Genomic DNA, 23288 nt, shown 5'->3' with positions numbered 1-23288 from the left:
AGTTTAACCTCTATTCAATATGTATTTGCCGTAAAAATATGAAGCGAACTAGGAATAGAAAGAAGCTTTCTCCACTGATAAAGTACATATATGAAAATGTACAGCCAGCATTATACACGGTGAAATATTGGACACTTTTACACTAAGACAGGGGACAAAATGATGAAGAGTTGGCTCTAAACCCATCTCTTCAATATTGATTGTTTCCTGCTAGAGTAATTGGGGCGGGGGGCGGGGGGAGAATGATGTTATTAAAATTTTAGAGGAAAACTCAAACTCAAACAGTTTTTATTCATGCATGGCATGATTGATTGCATGGAACATCCTAAAGAATTAACATACTGTCTTCAAACTGGAAAGAACCAAAATGTCCATGACCAGGTGTTAAGAGACAGTTCTCTGTGGTTTTTCTGCATGCCTTGTATTGTCTTTTGTTTTGGACTGTTTTTGAAAGGATGTTTATATGTATGTTAGAAGGCAGAAATAATGTCTCACTTGGAGGGCAGAGGACAGATTTATTACCTGTTTAGAATGGCAAAGATAGTATCTCCATAAGGCCAAATTTGAACAGGAGGGCTAGCAACCCTTATTCAAGATCAGGGATTCCCAAGCAGGGTGTTCCTCAGCTGTGACACGAACCCTTTGTGTGTGAAGAATCCACCTGGGTGCACCTGTGGAACACACCCATGGGACCTGGAGTTAGGGCAAGAGAAACTGATGCAAACATAAAGCTTGTGTTGCCTATTCTGCCATCAGTAATAAAGTCCTTTATCTCTGACTCAGGAGTCTTGTATCTTCTGTCAGCATTTATGAAACTGTGGCAGGCTAACTTGTAGCTTGTAAGGTAATATCTCATATTATTCCAGTTCTTGACATCAAGAAAATAGATAAGTCACCAAATATTTATACAATAAAATATTACTTAACAGCCAGAGAGAAACACGTATTGATACATCAACAACAGGGATGGTTTTCATATAACTGTATTGTGCAAAAGAAGCCAGACGCACAAGTCTACATATAGTAAAATGCATTTCTATGAATTGTACAACTGATAAAACTATTTATGATGATAGAAATCAGAACTTTTATTGCCTACGGTGGTAGCTGTGTGCTTTGAGTAAAAAGCTGCAGGAGGAAACTTGATGTAGAGATGGAGATGTTTTATATCTTGATTGAGGGATTAGTTAATGGATGTGTACGTTTGCTAAAACTCACTGAATTTTACTTTTAAGACTTATGAATTTTGTCTCAATACAAATAGATGTGAAAATGTCTGGGGGCAATTCTAAAAATGAGATGGAGAGCAGACCTTATATTTTGTCACAGCTATGCCCCACTGTACTGGTGGTTCTTGTTTATAATTATTATCTGACCTGTGGAAGTATAGAGCTTCTCTTCATTAATTCAAGTATAGTTTGTCAAGTTTTTCTTTATTCAACCTTCTACTCCCCATTCCAAGTAAAATATACATTTCTAAAGTTCAGGATCCTCAAACCATTTCTCTATTCTAGGTGACAGATGGGTAAAGACATACTGCTTTGTGCCTAAGAATAGTTTATCCCACTAAGGGCTTATAAGACAGACCATGATGATGACATTTTACAAAATTTTTAAAAATATTTAGAAACTATTTATTATATATCCAGACTCTTGGTTAGCTGCAAAGAATACAATGCCACAAATAATAAAAAAAATAGCCATTGACCTCTTGAAGGACTGAAGAAAGAAGGGATAGTTAAGGTTATTTTGCATAGTTCATATAGTAGAATTAGAAAGCAGTGACTGGAAGAGATTTGTTTCCTGTGCTTTTGGGATTATATCTAAAAAATCATTGCCCAGAAAAAAAAGGAAAAAAGAGTAGACAGTGACATTTTATAAGCAGGTCTAAAAAGAAATGGGGATGGATGTAGATTTATCAGAATTTGTTACTCATTCAGAATACACTTTGAACTTAGCAGCTCATGTTTTTATGTAACTTTCCAGCACACTCTGAATAAAATGAAGAGCTGATGTAGTGATAATGGAGATGGTTGATAGAGGTCAGTTTAAAATTGGGTCCATTTATTAGAGTAGAAATAGATATAGCATATTAGATTATTATAACGTAAAGTGGATGTTAGGATATCTTTAAGAACATTAACATAAAATGTATTAGATTTGTTTCACCAACTTTACCCATGCCTTGATTTTAGACTACAGCGTATAAGGAGACCAAAAGGCACATCACTTGATTTGTTGGCCCCGGAATTCACACAGAAAATAGCGATAGCAACAATTTTATTTTCCAAAATAGTATTCAGAGTCCTCAAAGATGTTGATTGCGATCACCTATTAAAAAAGTCTTCAGAGAATTAAATTATGTTTAAATAGAATGAGTACCATGCTCTATGCCCTTGTCTTTCCCTTCTAACCCTGGTGAAGCTGCTTGCAAGAACCTATGGGAGCTCCAGGCATAAGCTGAGTGTGGCACTAATGATGCTGGGCCAGAACTCTCATTTTCTTCTCAGATATACTCAAGCCTCTGGTATTTTCAGGCTTCAAAAGCTCTTAACACAACAGGAGTTCTTAACCTTACATGATGTATGTTTTATTTTTAATCCTTGTCTATCCTGTTTGGCAGGCAAAGGGCTTGTATCTGGGTCATTTTCTGTGACTTTCTTGTTCTTTTTTAAATGCCCAGCAATTGGCAGGTGACATTTACCAGGTCACTCTGACCTCTGTGTGCAAAGTAGTTTTTCTGTGTAGGCAGAACTATGGAGCCAAGGATGCTTGCTAATCCACTGCCGTGTTTTAAGCCATGTAAAGTGGGAAAATGTTTTCCTATTGAACGATGGTTCAACTTCAAATTCTGTGGCTTAGGTGAATTCGTATTTGACCTATTCTCTTGATGTAATATATTATGCCCCAGAGATGAAAAAAATGCCCTTAGAAGTATCCTTTTATGTTTTCTGTTAAAATAAATTTCCATAATGCATCACCTTGGCTCCAACTGTTAAAAACAATGGAAATAATGATAGCAATGTTAGGGCAGAAGACTAATTGGCAGAGCAAGTATAATTAGTACTGTGGAAAAATGCCAGCCTGGACAAGCAGCAGCTCTACAGTAAATAACTATATGTATTACTCCATGTGTTTTCTCATCCACTAGCATTTTTTTTTACCATATATTTATATTAAAGGGAAACTTTAATCTGCTATTTCAATTTTCTCTCTATTAACTTTTGAAGGAATTACTTACGGTGAGGTCAGAGTACGTGAGATCAGCCAACAGAGAGATTGCTGGCTGATCCACAAGTGGCAACCCAGAATATGTATTTATCTGAATCTAGGATATGGCCATCAGTACTTTAGCATCAAAATTCTCTTGTTGACATCCCACAGAGGCAAGATCTACATCTCATAACTGCTTCATATGAGCCATGATTACTGTCAATAGATAATATTAAGGTGATATTTTATAACACTTTACATTAGGAATTATGAGCAATGAGGTAGTTCTTTGCATGACCAATTACTCTCTTATTACACACATACATTCATGTAAAAATCAAGAAAACAATATAAAGTTGATCGGAAATGAACCAAAACAGTAAGAGCTACTTATGTAACTAAAATGTGTAAAATACTTGCCCGTAAAATGTGAAGAGACTTGATGTACAAAGTATAATACTTCAACTTTATGGGCTGATTCTCTGTCCTTGTGTAGTGGTTAGTAGCTATTTGCAGTATTTACCTCCAGATTTCTATTTTTTTTCCTAAATATTCTTCAATTACCAATGACTTTTTTGTTTGATAATTATTTTTACAATATATAGTAATGATTGACAGAACGAAATGAATGGTAAAACTTAATAGTCAAAGATTCTTTTGGAGACTGCATATCTCTGCTTTGGGGCATTAATTGATATTATACTTTAATTTTTAGAAAACAATCATATTTCTCTTATGTTATACTTGTGAGTCTGTTGGGGGACTATATGACTATCACTTAAATTATTTATCCATTCGTAAATCATTTTGCATTTATATCTCCATTCCAGATGTTCCCCTTGAGTACAAGAGAAGACATTCTACCTTTTCTTCGAATATGTATGTTTGGATGTCTCATCAATTCTTCCCCTTCCAAGGACAGTACACTTTCAGTACTCCCAACTACTTAATATGGAAACCTAAACTTCTCTTATATACCAACTGCTTAACACAGAAACTTGATCATTATTTTGCAACATGCCCCCCCTCCCATATCATACCTTCTATTTAATTTCCAAAAATTTACTCCTCCATCTCTCCACAGCCAGTTCCCTAGTATGGGGTATTATCACCTTTTCACTAAGGTACTGAAACTAATTCCTTGCAGTAAATATCTTCATCCAAATGCCACTTGTGCTTTTGTTTCCTGACTTTATATAGTTATTTGTATCATGACAGGTCCTACAAGACAGACCCTCACACATGGGACTCTGGAATTGAGTTACTTTACTCTTTGATTTGGATCCAGTGATGACATCTTTGCCAGTGGAAAAAATGGTCTACCCATATTAGTTGAAGGTGTTCGCATCACACATACATAAAGTATTATATATGTTTTGTAGAGAAGAATTATCCATTGTACGTAGTTTTGAGAGGCCAAATGGCCACTGAGTTGACCATAATAATAGAAGTGATGACTACAAAAATTTAGGAGTGGGATAGCTTCATATTAGTGCACTTTAATCTTCAAACCTCCTTGAGCATCCCTTGCCAGCCAAAGTGGCTTCTTCTTCCCTAACAAAGGAGAAAGGCTTGGATGTAACAATACTTAATACATCATTTTTTGTAAGAATTTAAAAAATAATACATATGATCATGTCATTATAATACTGCTGTAAAGTAACAATAAATATGTGACTGTAAAGTTGCAATAAATATGCTCATGTTTATATGTATACCGTTAATCCCCTGACAAAGCTTGTAAAAATATCTAAGTAATTGTTGCTGTGTCATGAAAATTGTACTCATTGGAACTTGGGAATCCATGCTTACATTTTCAAATTTAGTTGAATATGAATTCTATCAGCCAATGTCTTCTGAGGCAAAGGAAAACTACATAGATGTGTTCAGCAGAAGGAATTCAGCACAGGCAGTTGTCTGCAAAGATGTTGGCGGAACCGAACTAGAAATGTGGAGTTGGAAGGGAGCTGAGGCGTAAAGAAGAGAAAGAAGTCGTTACCCCCAAGTCATGAAGCTGCCACCGCTGAAGATATTGTCCCATTGTTGGAACCACACCAGTGGCCCTGTACGAGAAAATGAGAAGTTTTACTCTCATCAGTGCTGCTGTAATTGCCACCCATGCTATTGGGCACTCAGCTACTTCTAGGCACTCTAGGTTGCTCTCACCGCTGCTACTTCTAGAAACTACCTTCGGGGGAAGCTGGCCTTCACCTTCTCTCTACCTCTCAGTATCACAATGTTATATTCCATCGAAGGTCTGAGCAAAGTAATTCTCAGGATTTAATCCTAGTGATACTGAGAAGAATAGAGACGGGCATATGTAGAGCTGAGAGGTATTAGACACCATCTGAGACAAGGTCTTGACTGATGTTCAACCTTGAGTGAGTAAATATTGAGAACTAGTTATACCTTAACATGCACCGAGTAGGGTCCTTGACAGATTTAATTCATCCTTGCTAGGTCTTGTAGAAGTAATTGTTCTGTCAGGAACATATTTTGAGTATGAAAGGTTCCCTTGGATTGAGTGCCCCCTCAAAATTTAATCCCCTCTGTGATAGTGTTAAGAGGATGAGAAATCTTCTTATGGTAATTGAAAGGTGGGGTCTTGAAGAGGTGATTAGGTGGTAGGATTGTGCCATAGTGAATGGATTAAAAATTGTGGTCAGGGGTGTGGTTCTGAGGGTTTTAAAAGGAGAGTGCATGAGGGACTATCCCTCTCTCTGCTCCACCATTTCCTACCATGTGAGAACCATGGGTCATTGTCACCACCTCCAAGACCCTCACCAGATGTGTTTCCTGGACTTTGGACTTCCAAGCCTCTGAAACTGTAAGCAGTACATTTCATTATCTTATAAATCACCCAGTTCAGGTATTTTGTTATAAGCAACAGAAATGGACTAATACAAAGGTTAACCATAGAATTAATTGGAGGACAGAAGTCAAGGAATCTGCCTCTGAAGGTGATGGATGGAGCTGCTGATGAGCAGGGAACACAAGAACCAACATTTCAACCACAAACACTGAAGCAGTTCTCAAAAGCAAGCTGGGAAGTCGCTACGATTCTAAAAAAAAAAAAAAAAAAAAAAAAATCAGAAAAACAAAGCCAGCTGAGAAGCTCTCACTAACTGCCTCATCCTGCAGCACTTAAAACAGGTGGTTTCCAAGAGCTCACAGTCAGGCTGTCAAGAATCTCACTCTGCCCACGTCTGGCTGTAACATTTTCCTGAGAATTATGGTTTCCGCCTCTTTTCCATCTTCCAAATGTCACACGATTTCCTCTCATTGGCACACTCTATCCCAGGAAAAGGATCTAGAAAATGTAGCTCCTGGCTTCTCCTCTGACATGCAGAGGAGACCATAAAGAAAGAGGAGGTGGTATTGTGTTGTCTGCAGATGACCAAGCACAGGCTGGAGGAGGGGCGAGACTTTTACGTTTGTGTTTATAAGTGTGTCTGTACTTAGGTCTGGATGGGTAAGGGGCTGCCTGCTTTGTGAGTTTTCATCCTGGCCTCAACTACAGTGAATTTTTAACCGAAATGTAGTTTCCTCCCAGTAAAGCATACCCAAGTTACTTCCACTCTCAACTCAAATGACTCGTTCTCAGGGATCAGACATTATTATTACTGGAACTTCAAAGGGGAGATTAATCATTGCAGAAAAGTTTTCCAGCCAATATTTTATTTTTCCTTAGGAAAGCCTGTGTAAATGGCAAAAGTTGTATGTAAGTATGTATATATATATGATTATATTATGTAAAATATATATATTATTAATATTTATAATATTATTATATTATATTTTGAAAGTGGAAAAACTGAAACTTAAGACTAATTAAATCATAGTCAGCAACACTCCTCAACTTTTAGCAGAAATATTGTGTTGCAATGAAAGTGGTTCCTTTATGTGTATATAATTAATGTTTGACTGACCGACCTGTAGTTCTTTTTTTGTGGGAGTGAAAGAAACGGACCTTCCTCAAGCTTTTTTCCTCAGGAACCAAACTTCAGCGACTAAAGATTTGCACACTGAGATACATTTCAGAAGGCAAAAATTATTATTGAGGGAGTACCTCTATCAAAACATCTTCCTTGATAGCTGTTTTATTGCTCGCCTGTGGCTATAAAAGTTTTCTTCCCTTTTTCTTTTTGTCAGGTTGAAAAAAAGAAAAATATGTGAAAAAAAAAAAGACTTGGGAACCCCCTCTCTTGAGAAAGGAAAGTGGCTGTCCTAGTTTATATGTAAACAGAACAAATGTCTTTATGTTCTATAAAGGATGAAGTGTATTTTTAAACACAAATCCCTTTGGAACCAATTAATACTGATATCTGAACTTCTTTTCCTTTCTTTTTTCTTTTCTTTTTTTAAAGCAACCCATTTGTTCAAACAGCTTTGTATCAGTTCCATGGGTAATTTTCTAAATGTGTATATATCACTTGAAACAGATTTCCAAAAGCTCTTTATCCAATATTTTTTACACTTCTAAATACATACATATATATATATATATATATATATATATTTTAGAAATAGCATTCCCATACTGCTACAGTCAATTTATACATTTGAACTGGCACTGTTAAATATCTGTAGCCTCATACGCTTATCCTCTGGTAAAATCAACAAGCCTATTCTCCCTTCAGAAAAGTTGTGAAAGAAAAACCTTGTTCTTTATCTGTTCCTCTGTCTTACATCTGTGACGTTCCTTTTTCTTCTGGCCTTTGTATTCTCAGTCCTTTCCCATTGAAGAGCATTTCTCCTTGACCTTCCCCTTGGGTGCCTACCATTGTGACTTTTGTGTGGATAAAGAATCACATTTATGTGTTGTTCCACCTCTGCATCTTAAAAAAAAAAAAAAAAAATTAAAAGAAAATTTCAGGAGCTTTTACCCAAAGGAAATCATCTCTAGAGGTGAAATTTTCAGCATCATTCTTAGTGCTGAAAAAGATATTTTTGAGAGAGGAAACTATTTAGGACATTATAAATCTGACACATGCACATACACACTGGTTGTGTTATCAACAAAACTCTTTGAAAGGAATGCCCCATCCTTCAAATACTCATTGGAGCAGAAATTTGGCTAGGTCACCTTGATGAGCACATGATATCATTGAACTAATAGCTTTTTAAATCTTGGAATGATTTCTAGGATTTTTTTTTCTTTTGGAATATCATGTTGAGTGCACAGAATACTGACTCAAGAGCTTTAGTTGATGAAACACATTTATGTCTGTATTTGTACCTGTCTCTCTGTTCCTCTATGTCTAGTTCTCTATCTGCTGTTGGCATTTTTGTCTTCCTCCACTTTGAAATCTGTATCTCTTTTAGTGCAGAATATTCCCATCCAATCATCTCTGTCTCTATAACATCCACACCTAGAATGCATCATTGGTATTTATCTTTCTATAACATTCCATATCTAACTAATTCAAAGCCTTTTGGAATTTGTCTTCCACACATGATAATGTGTTATAATAAACACCCAAGCAACCTGTCTTAAGGAATGAAACATTTGCATGTTACTATGGGTACTTCTGGTACGTTCCTTCACAATTGCATATTTCTCCCTCCTACATCTCCAAGAATAATTTCTTTGAATTTCTTGTTTACTATTTCCACTGCATTTCTTTTTTATTAACGTGTGCATGTTTAAATATATGTATATAGATGTATGTATACTATATATGTTTCATTTAAACATTGTAACAAATAGAGTTATACTGTGTTGCAAATTACTTTTTTTTCACTCAAAAATGTATTTGTGCCAATTGTAAAGTTTGGCAGATTTTATTTTCTTTAATGGCTGTGACAATCTTTCCCATTCTATGTGCTCTTCTTACCATATGACTTTGATATTCCTCCTGAGAGGTGTCTGGGATCCCTTTCTCATGAATCTGGGTGGGAACTTTGATTGCTCTGATCAATAGAATACAGCAGAAATGATGCCATGTGACTTCTGAACTTGATCACGAAAAGGATACAGCTTCCATCCTGCCCTCAATTTTAGGATGATCGCTCAAGAGAAACCAGGCACAACGATATGAGAAAACCGAAATTTGTTCATGTGGAGAGACTACATGGAGAGGCCTCATGGAGGGTAATTGAGGTGATCAGCTGGTAGCCAGCCTCAGTAAACCTGTGAGCTGCCTTTAGACCGTAACAGTCCCAAGCCTTAAAGTATCCCCAATGAGGCATCAAAGTAGACAAGAGGTAAATCCTTTTCCTTAAGCTTTGTCTAAACTTTGACCCATGAAGACTAAGAGCATAATAAATAATTGTTTTTCATCAATAAATATTGGCAAATAATGTTATGGAACCATAATAACTAGAACAACATGCACGAGGGGTCTTTGAAAAGTTCATGCACTTTCTTATTTTCTCTTAATATTATTTCTTAGTATTATTTCTTAATTCTATTTTTCCATGAACTTTTGAAGTACCCTTCTATCTTTCTACTTTGTGTTTACTGTACATTGTAATGATTGCTATACATCATTAAATTATTTCAATATACCACAGTTTATTAATTTATTCCCCTGATGGTGAACGCTTAGTTTGTTTCACCTTTTTACTGTTATATACAAAACGTCTAGAACATTCACGAACATATCTCTAATGTGCATAGGCAGGAGTTTCTCTGGTAGTATAGACTTAGGGAACAGAATTTCTGGGGCCACAAAATATTCAAATCTTTAACTTTACTGCATACTGCCAAGTGAACAGTAAGGTTGTAGAAATATATACTTTCACCTGCAGTATAAGGATTCTAGTTCTTTCATAAACTAATTTTTTATTGTTAAATATTTAAATCTATCTATCTCTTGCTTATGAAATAACACCATCTTTGTTTTAAAATTCTCTAAATATTCCTCAGGTTGAGCATCGTTTTATAAGTTTATATTGTGATGAATAAAATTTATATATTTTCTAATATAAAACAATTCATGAATCAGTTGGGTAGACCATATTTAACCACATTTTTTCTATAAATTGACTGTTTTCAATTGGCTAATTTTTTGGCTCTGCTACTACTGACATTAATATTTTAACCTCATAATTGAGATTGATCTAAGGGATCCCTTTTTAATTTTTCATGAAATTAGCATTACCTTTTACTTTAATATTTGAATGTTTAAATCGATCCACTTTTGAAAATGAACATTTCCAGACAACTTTTCATTGAAATATGTTAAATTAATTTCAACAGCTTTAGAAATTTCAAATCTATCTTCTCGAATCAATTCAGTATATTGTATAAAGTAATTTTTCATTTAATTTTTGTTTAAATTTATCTCAGTGTCTTTAATTTCTTTTAATGATATTTTGTAGTTTTCAAAGAACACATTTGCACTTCTTTCATTACATCTTTCCCTTAATTTACTTTTGATGTTACTATAAATGACATTTTTTCCTTAATTTCATTTTTGGATTATTCATTGCTAATATGTAGAAATATGATTGATTATGTTGTATATTAACTTGGACCTTGCAATATTGCTGAACTCATTTGTTATTTATAGTAGCACATAGTGTTAGGATAGCATATAGCATAATATTAGTGCATAGTAGTGGATTCCTTAGGATTTTCTGTACATATGATCACGTCCTCTGCAAATACAGATGCTTTTACTTCTTATTTATCAATCTAGATGCCTTTTTTTCCCCCTGGACTAATGGTTCTGGCTAAAACCTTCAGGCAAATATTAAAAGTAAATGACAAGGGCAGACATTCTTGTCTCATTCCTGATCTTAGGGGGAAAGTGGTTAGTCTTTCACCAACCAGTATGATATTACGTGCCTATATTTTGTAGATGGAGTTTATAGTTCAAAGAAGTTCCCTTCTATATTTAATTTGTTGTAATTTTGTTTTGTCATAAAGGGTATGGGATTTTGTAAGTTGCCTTTTCTGTACATATGAAGATGATCATGTGGTTTTTGCCCTTTAGTCTATTGATATGGTTTATTATAATAATTGATTTCAGTTGTTAAATTGACCTTGTGATCATGGAATAAATCCCAGTTGGTCATGATATATACTCCATTTTATGTATTTTAATATTCACTTTGCTAATATTTTGTTGAGAATTTTCCTATCTATATCAAATAAGGTACTGTTCAGTTGTTTTCTTTTCTTATGATGTCTTTTGTTTCATTATCGGGGAGTACTGACCTCATAGAATGAATTAAGAAGTATGTGCTCTTCTAGTTTTCAAAAAAGCTTGTGAAGAGCAAACAGAAAGGACATTGTTAGGAGGGAGTGGGGAGAGGGTGGAGGGAGGGCGGTTTCAGGAATTGGCCACAATAATCAACCACACTGTATATTGACAAAATGAAATAAAATTTGGAAGAAAAAAAAATTACAAAACAAACAAACAAACAAAAAAGCTGTGAAGAATTGGTATTCATTCTTTTTTAAATGTTTTGTAGAATTCACCAGTGAAGGCATCTGGGCCTTAATTTTCCATTTTGGAAAGTTTTTAAAATTATTCTTCAATGTTTTATGTGTTATAGGTCTATTCAGCTTTTCTATCTCTTCTTGAGATAGTGTTAGTAGTTACCTTGTTTCTAAAGATGTCATCTTTTATTCCATGTGCATTGTATTCTCTTATGATCATTTTTATTTCTGTGTGGTCAGTTAGTTACATTCTTTGCTTCATTTCTGGTTTTAGTAATTTAGTTTTCTATCACTTTTTATTACTCAGTCTAGCTAAGGTTTTGTGAATTTTGTAGACATTTTCACAGAGTCACCTTTTGGTTTAGTGGATTTCTCTAGTTTTTCTGTTCTCTTTTTCATTAATTTTTGCTGTATCATTTATTATTTTTTTAATTCTGCTTGATTTAGGATTAATTTGTTCTTCTTTTTTTAGGCATCTTAAAGTAGGAAACATTTATTGATTTGAGATATTTCTCTTTTTTTAATGTAGTCACTTACAGCTATAAATGTTCCTCTAAGCACTGCTTTAGCTACATTCCATAAATTTTGGCATGGTATATTTTTATTTTTATTCATATTAAAGCAATTTCTAACTCCCTTTGGATTTCTTCTTTCACCCATTTGTTATTTAGTAGTATATTGTCTAACTTCCACAAATCAGTGGTTTTCCCAAATTTCTTTCTGTTAGTCATTCCTAATTTCATTTTATTGTGGTCAGCAAACATGCTTTATGCGATTTAATTAATTTTACATTTATTGAGACTTGTTTTAAGGCCTAGCACATGGTCTATCTGTGAGAATTTCTATATGCACAGGAGAAGAATTTGAATTCTGATTTGTTTGGTGGAATATTCTGTAGATGCTGATTAGTTATAATTGGTTTACAGTGTTGTTTAAGTCTCTTATTTTCTAGTTGATCTTCTACTTATTTATTCTATGCATTATTGAAAGTGAGATATTAAAGTTCCCAACTGCTATTGTTGAATTGCTGATTTCTCTCTTTAATTCTGTAAGTTTTTGCTTCATGAATTTTAAGACTTCCTTATTAGTTGCATATATGTCAACAATTGTTATATTTCCTAATTTTATCATTTTAAAATTGTAAAATGTTGTAAAATATTCCTTTTTATCTCTAGTAAAATTCATTTTGTTTTAAAGTGTATTTAATCTTACATTAGCACAACCATTCTAGTTTCTCTTGTGATTCATGTGCGTATAATAATCTTTTTCCATCCTTCTACTTTCTACCTTTTGGATTTTAGAATCTGAAGTATGTCTCCTGTAGACAGCTTATTGTTGAATCTTGCTTTTTGATGTAGCCTTTAAAATTTCTGCCTTTTGGTTGAATTGCTTAATCTAATCGAATTTAGTGTTATTGATAAATTTGTATTTACATCTGCCATTTCTTTCTATGTTTCTTACATGTCTCATCTCTTTTCTCATTCCTCTGTTCTTCCAACACTGCTATCTTTTGCATTATGTGGATATTTTCTAATTTAACAATTTAATTTCTTTAATGACTTTTTATTTTACTACATTTTTTAGAGTTATTTTCTTAGTTCTTGCTCTAGAGCTCTGTAATACTATGATGTGTATATTTTGGTTTTCATTCATAGTTCTTGGTTTGTTCTAACATTCTCCCACCTTTCTGTCTTGGAGCCAACCATAAAGAAATTCTCTGACCTACTTAATCTGATTGAAAGTCAAAAAAATCCTCATTTCAAGAGGGGCCCTGCGCCATAACCAGAAGGAAGGAATGCTGCACAGAGGAGCCAAGAAGAATCTAAACAAACAGGCTTTGTTGGGTTTCCTCACCCCATGAGTTAGTATTAGACAATACTCTTTTTGTTCAATCACATTTGTATGTGGTTGTCCATGCTTCAATCATTCCTATCCATGGAAACCTATGAGACCCAAGAAGACGGGGTATGGGGAGGTTTTGGACAACTGAGTTCATAAGCATGACGGAATGGAAGTTGCACTTGGGACACTTCCTGACCTGACCCTATGTATTTCTTCATCTGGCTGTTTATTTGTAGCCTTTAAAATATTTTTATAATAGACTGGTAAATGTAAGTAAGTGTTTCTTTGAGTTCTCTGGGCCTCTCTAGCAAACTAATAGAACCCAAAGAGGAGGTTGTGGGAACTCCAATTTATAGCTGGTCGGTCACAAGTTCTAGAGGCTTGGGCTTGCAACTGGCATCTGAAGTGGGGGCAATCTTGGGGACTGAGCCCTCACCCTGTGGGATCTGACATTATCTCCAGGTAGATAGTATCAGAATTGAGTTGGAGGACACACAGCTGTGTCCGATGAAGAACTGCCGGCTTGCTTGCCAGTGAGGAGAAATTCCCATACGTTTGGTCACAGAGGTTTTCCGTGTTGATTGTGATTTTTGCTAAGAGCAGAGGAAATACACTTCCGTGTGTATTTTTTCCACCAAATATTCCTTTGTCTTAGGATTTATTCTAGATTCTTATCAAAATCTACTTCAGACTTATACTAACTCAATTCTGGGGAGGTATACACTGTTATAATTTTACTTTTCATAATTATAGGTCTTTTAAAAGGTTGAGAGAAGAAAGGAGAGACAATATAGTTAGAGAGTTTGTTGTAACAGCCTTCATATTTACCATTTCTTGTTCTCTTTATTTGGTCCTGTGGATTCCAGTTATGATGTAATATTATTTCCTTACTCAGATATAGATTTGCTCCTGCCCACCTCCTTTGTGCTCTCATTGGCAGATATATTACATATCTATATGTTACAGGCCCCCAAATACAATTACCATTACATCCCATCACTTGTACTGACACTTAATGGTGTCCCACACTTCTCTGAGGCTCTTTTTAATTTTCTTTATTCTTTGTATTTCTCTGCTCTTCAGATTGCGTGATCACTATCAACCTACCTTCAAGTGTGCTTATTCTTTTGCTACCTCAAATCTATTGCTGATACCCTTTGCAAATCCAGTTTTCCTTTCCTTTTTTTTTTTTAAGTCGATCTGTGTTGATATTCTATATTTAATGAGACATTGTCATCATATTTTCTTTACTTCTTTAAGCATGTTTTCTTTAGTTTTTTGAACATACTTATACTAGCAGCTTTGAAATCTTTTCTGCTGTATTTCAGCCCTCTCAAAGGCAGTTTCAATCATGTTTTTCTTTTCACCCTGTGTATGGGTTACACTTTTCTGTTTCTCTGCCTGTTTCATAATTTTTGCTGAAAATTGGATATCTAAGATAATAATATTTTGATAATTCTAGGTAGTGATCTCCTTGGGCAGCAAGTCTCTCCAGGAAGGTACATCATCAATGTAAGTTTTTCACACAGATTTTCAGTTTCTCTTCGTCACTCTTTTTTTTTTTTTTTTTTTAAAACCTGAGGTTTCTATTTCTTTTTGTAAGTTCAGCTATGTTTTAATGTCATAATGCTTTGGAGAATATTTGCAATATCCAGCTCACCATGTTGCCATATATGGAAATTTTAATCTAGGCTACAGAGAGCGGCTAAAGTAATTTTTCAGAAGGAAAATCACATGCTTAAAATCCTTTTAATGTCATTTCAGTGATCCTAGGATTAAGACAAAGCTTCTAAGCAGGGCCGGCCAGGACTTGCATGCATATTTCTATGTATGCTGTAGCTTTATTTTGTACTACATCCTATTTGGCACTTTGTTATCCAGGAATTACAGCCTTCCATCATCATTTTCAATGCTATCGAAGGGCCTTTCTACATGCTGTTGGCTTTTCTCCAGTGAATGTTCTTTCATCTTTCCTGTACCTGGTTAGCTTCCACTTTCCACCAGATCTCAGTTCAAGCCTCACTTTCTCAATAAATTCCTTCATCACTTCCTGAGTTGATCCTTTTCTCTCCTCCCACATAGCACTGTTTAATTCTCTCGCTGTTTACCTGTAGTCCTACTTACCTATTAAAATTGTGTAAGTGTGTATAAAATTATTTGTCTTGTATCTATTTCTCTAGAGAAATTCTCTGAAGGCAGATGTATCTATTTTTATATATCTCTGTTTTTCCCAGCACCCAAAACAAAGTCAACACTTAATACATTTGTGCCTACTGAATATAATGAAACACAATGTAACTGTGGGCTGCTTTTGAACCGAAAATGTTCACTTTTTGTCTTTGCAATCCAGAAAGATTCCCATTATAAGGTGAATCAGAGATGAATCTGGAACTGAACTGTTCTCTGAAGTGAAGGATGTAAGTTTTCCCATCAGTGCAACACACCAATCTCTTCTTCCCTCCACCTCCTTCACTCTTTATCTGTGGGATCATATTTCCATGAGTTTGGTATTTTTGCAGAACTTTCATCTTTTCAGAATTCCAAAGTGGGTACTGATGGCTGGTGTCCTGTAGCTTTCCGGAGATTATCATGCATGACGGCTGTTCAAAAACAATGACAGCTTATTCCTAGCAAGAGTGCAGGTGAGGTAAGGTGCTCCTACATACTGCAGATGCACCCAAGGACGCAGAATATGTGTTCAGAATCTACATCCTATCAAACAGTTTATGTCCCATCAGATGAGCCAGGCTGAGCTTTGCAGGAAGCCTCCTGTTCAAGCAGAAAGTTGTTCACCAGGAAATGCACGAAGGAGTTTAGTCAAGAAACCAGTAAACAGGGAGGAGGGAAGGAAAATCTGGGGTTGTATGTCTAAAAAATTCAGGAAAATATGGGTAAGTAGTTATCTATCCACAGGAATCTACTGTAGTGACGGGGAGAATGGCAAAACCAAACAGGAGTTCAAGTTTGCATTGCCAGAGACATTTTACTGGAACAGAAGTGGGAAGTAGAAGTAATAGGAGTAGAAAGGTAGGCTTATAACTGGGCTCATCAAAGAGGATGGGAGAAAAAGTATACTTGGGATTGGAACTCAGGTGCAAAAGCACTGTTCTCATAAGAGAAACCAAATGGGAGTAAGTGGAGGGTTGAAGGTCAGCCGCTATGTTCAGAGGTTAGCACGAATGCTCCCTGACCCAGGTTATCCTACTAATGACTACTTTATACTCTATGAGATTTTTTTTTTTTTTTGGTCTCAATTTCACAGACATAAAATATTTATCTTCTCTTTCCTCTTTCCTTCACCCAGTTAATTCCCACTTTCTTTCAGATCTCAGTTCAAGCTTCAGTTTCTTGAGAGAGTCCCGATCTCCTGAGTTGCTCTTTCTTCTCCCTTGTTTTCAGTAATTCATTCAATACTTTGCTAGTTTTTGATTTTGTTTTTGTTTTGGTGGAGGGGGAGACCTACTACAACTCAGATACTAATCTAAAAGCTAGTGACACAGAAGTGAATAACACATTGTCTTTTTCTTGAGGATTTCTCAGTCTAGAATACCTAGCTATGTCCGATTGTGCAGATTAGAGTTCTGTGAGCTATGGTAGATGCATGGTGCTGGAGGACCAGCTAGGGTAGGCAGAGGCAGCAAAGAAGAGCTTAGGAAATGTTCCTAGAAGTAGCATTTCCACAGTTCTGAAACTCAGTACAGTCACCTCCAGTCTTTGTCTGAGATCTGTGTCACATAGGAAAAGCAAAGGGTAATCAGAAACTCTTTGGGGTCTGGAGATCTGTTGACTTACACTTATGGTCAAATTACTTTTACTATATAACAAGGCACTAGAAAGCAGACCTAGCTTTGAAAAAGTGGCAAATTGTCTTCATGTCAGTAACAGTTTGAGTTGGGAAATTTTTGACTCATAATATGTGCAGAAATGAATAGCTTCCATGAGAATCTATATGAGCAGTGCTTTAAAAAAAAACAATTGTCCACAGACATGGGGAGAGATTATCCAACAGAAATTTGATATTCTTACTAATTCTTAGGCTACACTGATGAATTTGCAATTATGGAAAACACTCTCCATCACATAGCAGGCAAGATAAGAAAGCACTGATTCAAAACACAAAAGCCCTTCCTGCTCTGGCACAGGTCCCTCATCAGGGTGTACCAGGTTGGATCATAACAGAGGTCTTTTTGCCAGAGCCTGGATATTCATAATGCGAGTGATTCTTTCTCCTCGTAATTACTGATAATGTTGCTGGGTGAACTGAAGAAACATTGAATAGGGAATTAGGCATTACATCTCTCTATTGCACGGCCTGTTAAACAGCAGCCTTTCTGTTTACAACACTTGGACTTCAAATGCAATTTTTGGATCAGGACTCCCTGTTCTCATTGTCACTTTTGTCTGTTCTCTCCTCATTTTCCCTGTGTGACATCCTTTGAACATTTTTGTGTCATCTGGAATTGTTATTAAAAATCAATACTACTACTTCATCTAAGCCTTCCCTTCAAAGTATTCATTTTCCAGTTGTGAATTATAAAAAAAAAACTACCTTATGTTTTAAAACATTGCTTATCTTGCCTCAGGAATGACTTAATTCATTAAAAATGCACAATTGCTTGACATTTAACCTAGGAAGGCATTTAATGCTAGGACAGAATACCATCAACGCTTTGCTATGGATCAATCTACAAGTTCAGAATCATGTGGCCACAGGAGCTGACAAGTCAATCAAGGAACCAATTCAAGGACGTATAAACTCTGGGACATTCTTCCCTGTGGTAGGGCATTTCCAAATTTGTAGGTTTTCAGTATTTTTTAAAAGAACCTTTCCTCAGAATCAGAAATAAATTTAATATATATTATTTAAATTACTTCAAATATTTTTAAAAGGCTTTTATTTTGCAAAGTTCTAAGTATATGTTCTAAAAGTAGCCCTTTCACATCTTCTTTAGTAAAATTTTTCTTATTTTGAAATCAGTTATCTACTCCTTGGGACTAGTATGGTTTTTTTTAATTATTTTTTATTTCTCATGGTCTACTATTTTTATATTTAAGCACCTGGCCCAGTTTTTACAGTCTAGTTAAGAGTTAAAGAGTTACTTTGGATTAACTCTTTGAGATTAAAAATCTTACCTGACCCTGCTATTAAAGTCTTTTAAAGACTTATTTTATTGAATTAGAAAAGTAATTTGTTGTTCTCTCATTATCCAGGAACTTCCTTCCCACTGAACAGGATTGTATTTAATTCTAACCCTGGTCCCCTGAAGTTTGAGTAGGTTCAAATCTCACTATATATTCCCTTCCATCCAAATTGCTACCACGAACACTGACACCTCCAGTTGCTGTTAGCCTTCCTAAAATCACCATCAATCTCTTTAGCATTTATACTGTAGAAAGAAAAGCAACAGAATATCCTACTGAGCCAAGATTGAGGTAAGAGAGGGGGATAGCTGTAAGAGCCTCGGTCCATTTCCTTAGAATTAATGTAGGGATGTATCCTACAGTAAAACCTGAAGGCTTTGTTCAAAACAGTTTTAATAAATCCAAGCATCAAAACAAAGGAAAAATAATGTGCATTGGTACCACTTTTTAAAATTCTCCTAACAAGTAAGGAAAATTATGTTTTAATTTCTCTGGGTGGTTTGTACAGAAGAAATGTAGAAGTTCTCATATCTTTTCATGAGTTTGAATTCACACTTCTATCTCTGAATGAAAATAATATCAAACCAAAATTTAAGCTGGAAAATTCCAGAAAAATGCTCTGTTGAAGAGAAAACTTATTTACATAATTTTTCTTAAAAAACAAAACAAAACAATAAAAACTCCATTGCTAGGGCAACTATAATGCAATAAAATAAGAAATCAAAATTACCACAAGAGAAAGAAAATGGAAAAGGTTATTTCTGTTGCTTATGTGTGTATATATATATATATATGAATAATAATCCATAGCTGTAATTTTACTTAAAACATTTCATAGTCAAGATCAGGTCGCCTTGAAGAGTAAGCTGAGATACTTCATTGTGTTAATCTAAGAGTTATTTTAAGCTTCATTTCAATACAGATAAATGGAAATGTTCAGGTTAAAATGACTGATTGAAGTTGTATTACACCCTCTTCCACAACAACCAATGAAAAACATGGCAAATCCCAACAAAAATAAGAATATGAAATAGAAATCAAACCAACCAACCAAGTTAAGAAACAAACCAAACAAGGAGAAAAATGGAATATTCTGGGGGAAAGTGATTATTACCCACTTTTGTACTTCCTGGGAGTAATAGTAATGAATTTTAAAAGTCTTAAAATTTGGAAAAACTTGGGCCGGCCCCGTGGTGCACTCGGGAGAGTGCAGCGCTTGGGAGTGCAGCGCGGGTTCGGATCCTATATAGGAATGGCCGGTGCGCTCAATGGCTGAGCGCAGTGCGGGCAACACCAAGCCAAGGGTTGCGATCCCCTTACTGGTCACAAAAAGACAAAAAAAAAAAAAAAAAAATTTGGAAAAACTTAAACTAGGCATTCTTTCTTTTTCCTTCTTTCAACTGAGGAGCAAGGAAATGGGTATTGTGAGTAAGGTGGGGATAAACAGAGGAAAGAAAAATAAAATAGATATTCTTTAACATAAATAACAATCTTAGGGCTGCCCAAGAAACAGCAGGATGAAACTGAAACTTGGAAGGTATCTCTCCATGACATCATAGGTGCACTCCGTTTATGTAAGGTGAATCTTGGTACAAAATATTTAACTATCTCAGAAATGACAGCAGGAGATATTCCAACAAAAACAAACAACAAATTGTACCACTTAAGCTCTTATAGGGGCCTTCTAATAACAAAGAAGAACTGTTTAAATAGAACAGCAACAAAAAATCACCTTTAAGCTATAGCTCAGTGGAAGAAAAAAAACAAAGGAAAAAAACAAGGCTCAAGTACAGTTGTAAATATTAAATATTTAAAATGTTACAGTATTGTATAAGAGCAAATAAAAGTTTTGGAAAGAAATCCTCATGGGTGAGCAAAATGAAAGGAAATGGCCTTTCTGCTGTGTAAATAAGGTACAGGAAAGAATGCAGGAAGAAAGACAGAAAGACAGAAAGCAAAGGAAAGAAGGAAGGAGGGAAGGAAAGAAGGGTGGAAAGGAAGAAGAGAGAAAGGAAGGACAGAGGAGGAGGAAATGTAGTAGACAAAGCACTCTGCCTAGAAGAAACCATAATGAATAGAAAGAAATTCTCTGTTCTTACTTTATTTCTTACTGCACCATGCTATTAAAAATTAATTCAATAAAAAAGATTTTGAAAGGAGATGAATTAAAAATAAAATGATTTTAAAAAGAGAAATTATGGATCTAATGAAACGGACAAAGGAGCAAAATAATTTCTCTGGAGAGCAACATTAAAGTAGAATAATCAGAAACCATAGTTGAATTTTTTTTTTAAATGACAAAAATTTCTGAGAAAATGCTGAAGAAAAAGACAACTATATTAAAGCAATCTAAATAAAAAGGCAATAGATACTGAAAAAAAAAATTAAACAGGGATTATTTGTACCTTTGAAGTCGAAAACCCAACAAATGGAGATGAATACTATTCAAAGAATACAAGAAGATGGTTCTCCTGAAATAAAGATCTGCATCTGCTGTTTAAAGGACTATGACATATTGCGGAAAAAAGTTTTCAGGCACATAAACCATCTACAAGAGGACAAATGTCAATCAGATCTCGGACCTCTCTACAGCAACTTTTATAGCTAGAAGACAATAGAGAAATGTTTACCAGTACCCAAAAATCTATTTTTAAATGTATTCAAAGTATATTATTACCAATGCACAAAATGGTCCACTTATAAAGTAGCCAATTTTGAGCTTCTCCTAAGTTATTCCTTTTTTATTTTACAACATCATTTTATTATTTTCTTTAAAATTTTTATTTTTTTCTATTTCAGGCCTCCAACAATAAAGTATGCCTGATATACTTGAGAACACAAAAAGTTGGTCAAGTTTGAGAGACACTTGAGAATGACAAGATTGCTTTCATTCAATAAACCAGCAAGCATAACAAGACAAAGGTATGGGACAAATGAGAATGCCAGTGAATAGACACTGCTTCTAGGTGCCTCCCTAGGCCCTTAAAGATCCAAACTTCCTAGTGATCAGTGCAGCCTCCACGGAGCAAGGATCTCACTAGGTCAAAGGAACTAAAACCTGGTTTTATAGCCTTACGTGGTATTAGGCTGGAGTGGGGTTGGGGTGGAGATGCCACATCAGTACTTGACATACAGCCTTATAAAGACATACTTTTATCCCAGAGTTGTATAAAATTTTCATCCTGTTTCATACTGCATCTAGTTTAGATTCCATAGTTAACCATTATATCACTTTCTGAGTTTTCGTTCACTTTCTGACTCTCCTCTCATTTCCTTGTACTAACCTAGGAAAATCAAAGCCTTTGTTAAGTCCAGCTTTGCCTAATCCATTCCTGCCACCATTTAGCTGAATATGTCTGGAGAAAACACACACATACACACACAACCACGTATGCTTGAAATTCACAACATATACTTTAGATGTGTCCTTCCTTAAGGCTGCCTAGAAATCACTTTACTTTTACCTAATACATTCACCTCTTTCTCTGTTCTAAACCTCAAACACCCCCTCTCAACAGCCTCACTTTTAGATGATAATTTAATTTCCTATTTCAAAGAGAAAATAACAACAAATGGAAAAAAAAACAAAAAAACAAAAAAAACCCCATAGACTTCCAAAACCACATGCACCCACTTCCAGCCTTTATTTCCTTTGCCTTTTAGTATTTTTATCATAGATGAATTTTTCATCATATCTATAAAACCAATCACTCCATTTGTAGCTAGATCCCATGTCTTTGATCACTCCCTGTAGCATACACACATGCTTTTATGTCTCCTATCTTTAAAAAAGGCCTCTCTTGATTCCACCAGCTCTGCCCCGTCATTTTTATGCCATTTGCAGAAAAGTTAGCAAATGTCTGTAAAAACTCTCTCCAATTCTATCCTTTTCATGCTCTTTTAAACCACCATTGCCAGGAGTTTACTCTGACCTCTGAAGGGAGCTGTTGATTCCTCTGCTGCTAATGTCAGTGACCACCGTTCAGTCCTTTTCAGCAGCACTGGACGCAGTTGATTACTACTTTCTTTTAATAAACATTCTTTACTTTGATTCCAGGACATCATTAATTTTTTTTTCCCCTCTCACTTCACTGGTTGTTCCTTCTTTCTCTTCTTTGCTGGCTGCTGTGCTTATCTTTGACTTTGACTACCTCAACATTGATGGTCTCCAGTCCTTGGTCGTCTTCTGTTCTCTTCACTAACAATCTCTTCCAGTATTTTCCATGATTGTCATAATGTTTTAAAAAATATTCTCAGAGCAATAAAAGTCAACACAAGAATTACATGAATGATTTGTGGGGTTATACACAATTGTGAATTATTGATATCCTTCTATCAAGTCAAATAATTGAGAATTGACTGTGTTTTCTTGTGCAAGCTATTGATGAATGAGACATTTGGCTAATAACCAGATTCCCAGTGGTAGTAACGTGATGGCATTTAGAAAAAAAACAAAACAAAACAAGTATTCAAGGCAAAATTAAATGTCATCGAGTTTGAAGGCTTTCAAGTAAATCAGTCATTCATCTGTTGAAGGATATGGGCTAGAGTTTGATTACTTTATTAAGAGAGAATTATCCATTCACTTTTTCCTGACATAAGCATAAATAATATCTAGTAAATTATTACATTTCATGAGAGGTCACATAATGATGGATATAATACTTAGAAGAGCTCAAATTATTTTATATGTAATGCA

The sequence above is a fragment of the Cynocephalus volans genome, chromosome 6 (genome assembly GCF_027409185.1).
Source record: "Cynocephalus volans isolate mCynVol1 chromosome 6, mCynVol1.pri, whole genome shotgun sequence".
NCBI lineage: Eukaryota > Metazoa > Chordata > Mammalia > Dermoptera > Cynocephalidae > Cynocephalus > Cynocephalus volans.
This window is presented reverse-complemented; position numbering follows the sequence as displayed.